Consider the following 6,067-nt stretch of genomic DNA (forward strand, 5'->3'; position numbering starts at 1 on the left):
GCTCCACGCCTCCGTCCTCCTGCTCCAGCATGACGAAGTAGATGGTGGGCGACGTCCTTGCGAAGTCCATGCCTGCATCTTCCACGTCACCGGGTTGATGAAGAAAACAACATGCGTCATGTTGGCGAGCTCCTGTAACCATCCTTCGCGGCACCATCTTGACGATTGGCGCCATCCTGGCGAGTTCCACGCCTCCGTCCTCTGGCACCGGCTTGATGATGTAGACGACGGTCCTGGCAGTGCCAATGTAGTCTCCTGGTCCGGCGGCGCCGTTCACCGTCTCCATTGCATTTGGTATGAGAAGAGTGCCGCATCACCTGCGGCCACCAACGCATGGTACGAGAAGAGCGCCGCATCATCCGCGTCTTCTCCGCTGGTCGCGTCGTCCGTCATCCCCGTCACCTAATGCATGAAAAAAAGGTACGTACCAAAAAGAAGACATGCGTTAGCTTCTTCAATCGGCCGCGGCCACCGCGGGCTCTTCTTGGGTGTTTGGCCAGATGCGTCTGCTAGTGCGGCCGCCACTGCGTCTGCTGCCTTCAAGGGCGCGTCGCTGCCTGGGTTTGGCCGGCTGCGTTCCTCTGCTTGGGTGCCCTTCTCTTCTCCCTTCGGTCTTTGCCTGGCCTAATGTATTTGTTGCGTTCGCCGGCTTCGTGAGGCCTGGGACGTGGTGGTTGGATATGGTCCTGTATTCTCAATATATTAAACCTGGCCAGGTTTAGTTTATCACGTTTTTTTTGAATTTTTTCTATCACAGAAAAACGTCCAATGGATGGCTGCCGCGTCTAATAGTGGGGGACGCAGGCGTGTACGCGGTTGGGTGCGCGGAGGCGATCGTCGATGGGAATTGTTAAAAAATGCGGCCGCCCTTGCCGATTGGTTGCATGTTGTGCGCTGCGCCAGTTCCGTATTGGTATGTGGAGACCAAATTGTCTACATTCTGTTTTGGATCTTTCTGCATACGCTGCTGCTTATCTTTTTTTTTTCTGCTTCCTGCCACCTCTGGGGTCGGTTGCCATCTGGAGCTTCCCGATTTCTCGCGCTGGCGCTTCGATAGAATTTTCTGGGTATTTCTGCGCCGCCTTTGGTGCCCGTTTCCAATTTGAGTTCATCTCTTCTGTTGTTTCCTATAAAAAATAGTGGTGGCCTTCTGCGTCCGTCCGTCATTCCGTTCGCTTCCGCCTGCCCTTTTTCCTTCTTGAGCAGTACTGCCGTTTCTTTGTCTGGCGATGGTCGGTCCTGCTGCTGCTCGATCTGGACGGCGCCGTCGCGGTCGCGCTCCGTCGTCGCTGACGTGCCGAAGGCCGAAGACCGAGCGGACGGTTCGAGGGAGTTGTCGCTCCCGAGGGAGGAGGTGATCCGGCGCCTGCGTCTGCTGCGCCAGCCGGCCACGCTCTTCGGCGAGGACGACGCCGCGCGCCTCCGCCGCCTCCACGACGCGCTCGAGGACCCCATCGCGGTCGCGGACGTCAACGCCGCCGAGATCAGGGAGGGGCAGACCAACGACTTCCTCCGCGACATCAAGGCCCTGCGCACCAAGGCCGTGGTCGTGGCGTCAAGCCCAAGCCCGGCGCGGCCGAGAGGAGCAGCGAGGAGAAGGAGGTGCCGTTAGACGAGCTCTGCGACGAGGACAAGATCGTGGCCTTCTTCAAGCGGCTGCTGAGCGAGTGGAGCCAGGAGCTGGACGAGATGCCCGACGCGGAGCGGCGCACGGCCTAGGGCAAGGCCGCGGTGGCCACCTGCAAGCAGTGCGCGCGCTACCTGGAGCCGCTCTTCAAGCTCTGCAGGAAGAAGGCCCTCCCCGGCGACGTCCGGCAAGCGCTGTTGGACGTGGTGTGGTGCTGCATGCGGCGGGACTACCTGGCGGCCACGGACAGCTACATCAAGCTGGCGATCGGCAAGACGGCAACTCGCCGTACGTGGCCGATCAGGGTGACCATGGTGGGCATCCACGAGCGGTCGGCCTGGGAGAAGATCCACACCAACGGCGTCGCCCACTTGATGGACGACGAGACGACGCAGAAGTACCTGCAGTCCGTGAAGCGGCTCATGACCTTCTGCCAGCGGAGGTACCCAACGGACCCCTCGACGTCGGTCGAGTTCAACAGCCTCGCCAACTGCAGCGACCTGCAGTCCCTCCTCGCCGAGAAGGGCGCCAAGAAGAAGCACCCGGAGGAGACGCTCCGGCTGGTGGCTGCCTCCTGACGCCGAATCACCATCTCCAATCTCTGCATTTTAGAAGCTCAACTTCAGTACCATTTGAGAAACTTGCTCTCGTGTTGCCTAAAATCATCCCGGTGGCCGTAGTATTTTGTTGTAGACGTGATAAAAAGTTGGGAGTGTGGTGTGATGATAATTACTACTGTGCTGCCGAACGCAGCAGCACTCTGCTGTTTTGAAAACCACATGGACTGTCCCTCGAAGAAACAAAATCATAGGTACTGTGAAGCTGCAAATTCGTTTTAAGTTCGTCCGAGAATTCATTTTAAGATGTGAAACTCAGGAAATTTAAGCAAGTTCTAACTGCATGTAAATTTTCGTCGAGAGTAGTCATGTGGCGTTTATTTAGCACCATTTTTTTTCTTTTTTTGTCCGTACCATCACACATCTTTTCTTTGCTAATTTTTTTTTAAAAAATGAGCTAATTGTAAAAAAAGAGCCCTTTTTTTGCTTCGTTACTTCTTTTCTTTTTCTGATTTACGATTCATAAGGGGGCTCACACTTGAATTTCAGCATCTCGGTGAGCTGTTTTTGAAATGACGGGGGAAAATGCGGACATGAAGGATCAGCTTTGGGTCACTATCTTCACAAACGATTCGAAGCTTCCACCTTTTTTTAACACAAGGAAGGTGCCATTGAGCGTCAAATTTCCATTCATCTCAAAAGCAAAGTACAACGTGTATTACGAATCCTGCCACCTCAAAGTTATGAGGAGAAAACATAGAAGGGCATGAAGAATTGCCTTGAGAAGAATGGGTGAAGATTGTTGGGGAACGTAGCAGAAATTCAAAATTTTCCTACGTGTCACCAAGATCTATCTATGGAGAAATCAGCAACGAGGGGAAGGAGAGTGCATCTACATACCGTTGTAGATCGCTAAGCGGAAGCGTTCAAGAGAACGGGGTTGAAGGAGTCGTACTCGTCGTGATCCAAATCACCGGAGATCCTAGTGCCGAACGGACGGCACCTCCGCGTTCAACACACATGCAGCCCGGTGACGTCTCCCATGCCTTGATCCAGCAAGGAGAGAGGGAGAGGTTCGGGAAGACTCCATCCAGCAGCAGCACGACGGCGTGGTGGTGGTGGAGGAGCGTGGTACTCCAGCAGGGCTTCGCCAAGCACCGCAAGAGACGAGGAGGGAGAGGGATAGGGCTGCGCCAAGAAGGAGATTGAATCGTGTCTCTGGCAGCCCAAAACCTCAAGTATATATAGGGGGAGGGGAGGGGCTGCGCCCCCACCTAGGTTTCCACCCCTAGGGGTGGCGGCCAGCCCTAGATCCCATCTAGGGGGGCGGCCAAGGGGGGAGAGAGGGGGGCGCACCACTAGGTGGGCCTTAGGCCCATCTGAGCCTAGGGTTTGCCCCCTTCCACTCTCCCTTGCGCCTTGGGCCTTGGTGGGGGGGGGGCACACCAGCCCACCTGGGGCTGGTCCCCTCCCACACTTGGCTCATGCAGCCCTCCGGGGCTGGTGGCCCCACTCGGTGGACCACCGGGACCCTCCCGGTGGTCCCGGTACATTACCGATAAAACCCGAAACTTTTCCGGCGACCAAAACAGGACTTCCCATATATAAATCTTTACCTGCGGACCATTCCGGAACTCCTCGTGACGTCCAGGATCTCATCCGGGACTCCGAACAACATTCGGTAACCACGTATATCTATTCCCTATAAACCTAGCGTCATCGAACCTTAAGTGTGTAGACCCTACGGGTTCGGGAACCATGCAGACATGACCGAGATAACTCTCCGGTCAATAACCAACAGCGGGATCTGGATACCCATGTTGGCTCCCACATGTTTCACGATGATCTCATCGGATGAACCACGATGTCAAGGACTTACACTAGTAGAAAACAGGGCTTTGGTCCAGGCCGGGTCAGCCCATTAGTCCCGGTTCAGTCTAGAACCGGGACCAATGTGGGCATTGGTCCTGGTTCATGAGCCCAGGGGCCGGCCGGGCCACGTGGGCCATTGGTCCCGGTTGGTGGGACGAACCGGGACCAATGGGCCTCGCTCCTGGCCCACCACCATTGGTCCCGATTGGTGGCTTGAACCGGGACCAAAGGCTCCCAGTTAGTCCCGGCTCATGCCACCAACCGGGACCAATGATGTGCCTATATATACCCCCTCACGCAAGAGCAGAGCAGAGTGCTCTATTTTTTCTGGCCGAGGGGGAGAGGGCTTTGTGGTGCTCTAGCTCACCTCCTATGCACATGAGGTGTTCGATGGAATGCCCGAGCCACACTACATAATCTTTCTCCTCTCGAAGCTCGACCTCCAAGCTCCATTTTCCTCGAGATTTGTCTAGATTTAGCGGTCCATCATGCCCCGTCCCCGTCTTCACCGCCGTCGATCACCCGCGCCGATCTCATCACCGACACCACCGTGGTGAGCCTCTTGTTCTTATCTTCTTTCTGAAAGGAAAAATATTCTTACTTGTATGTTTAGATAGATACTTGTATCATTTTCTTACATTTATTATTGCATCTTATATAGTGCGATGGTTTTGGTATCCGCCCCCGTCGGCCCTCGTCCTGTCTATGATTCGGATGTGGTATGTATATTATCTTTATAACTATTGGTTCATTTATTGTTTATGAAAATTATGCCGACCAACGTGACATAGATTTTATTTATCTAGGATGTATGTGAATCGGAAATGCCAACCGACCCTATTGTCGAGAGGTTAAATTTAGTTGAAGAAGAAAACAATTTGTTGAAGAAAAAAATAAAAAAAAATTGAGTAGGAGAAGATGATATTGGAGTTGCATGTTGCGGATGTCGTCGATGATCACAAGATCAAGATGGATGCAATGCGCTTGAAGATTAGAAAGATTAGAAAATATGCCATTCATACTGAGGCTTGGTATCATTATGCCATTGGATCAATTGTTATCTTGGTTGCGATTATGATCGCATTTGTTTTCGCATTGAAATGTTTTACATAGTTTCAATGTATGGTTTAATTAATTAGATGCTCTGGAGAGCTATATGTTGTTAGATGAGAACTATGTATGCACTTTGGTTTTAATGTGATGATGAACTTCTATTAATTTGGACACTTAATTATATATAATGCACGCAGATGAACCGGCAATGGATGTACGGTGACAGACACACCCGCGAGTACATTAAGGGCGTGCATGAGTTTCTCTATGCGGCTGAGGCAAACAAGCAGAATGGTTTTATGTGTTGTCCATGCACTGAATGTGGGAATACGAGATCTTACTCTAACCGGAAAATCCTTCACTCCCACTTGCTTTACAAGGGTTTCATGCCACACTATAATGTTTGGACGAGGCACGGAGAAATAGGGGTTATGATGGAAGACGGCAAAGAAGAAGAGTACGATGACAACTATGTGCCCCCTGAATACGGTGATGCTGCAACGGGGGGAGCTGGTGAAGATCAAGAGGAACCAGACGATGTGGTCAATGATGCTGCCACGGGTGAAGCTGCTGAAGATCAAGAGGAACCAGACGATGTGCCCGATGATGATGATCTCCGCCGGGTCATTGTCGATGCAAGGACGCAATGCATTAGTCAAAAGAAGAAGCTGAAGTTCGATCACATGTTAGAGGATCACAAAAAAGGGTTATACCCCAATTGCGAAGATGGCACCAACCGGGACTAAAGGGAGCATTAGTCCCGGGTCGTAGAACGAACCGGGACCATTGCTCTGGCTATATAAGACAACACTTGTGAAATTTTTGCCAACCGCTCCCATTCGCCCCGACGCCCCCAGGCCGTTCATCGTCGTCGTCGCCGCCCGTCGTCGCCCGCTCCCCGTCGCCGTCGCCCCGCGCCCGCCGCCCCTGCCGGCCCCGACACCATCGTCGTCGCCGC

General features: G+C 53.1%; 1 pseudogene; it reads left to right on the plus strand.

The window, feature by feature from the left end:
• Positions 1–409: 409 nt before the first annotated feature.
• On the plus strand, positions 410–2,591 carry LOC119283841 (annotated as a pseudogene).
• The last annotated feature ends 3,476 nt before the right edge of the window (positions 2,592–6,067 follow it).

Source organism: Triticum dicoccoides, chromosome 4A, assembly GCF_002162155.2.
Source record: "Triticum dicoccoides isolate Atlit2015 ecotype Zavitan chromosome 4A, WEW_v2.0, whole genome shotgun sequence".
Classification (NCBI taxonomy): domain Eukaryota; kingdom Viridiplantae; phylum Streptophyta; class Magnoliopsida; order Poales; family Poaceae; genus Triticum; species Triticum dicoccoides.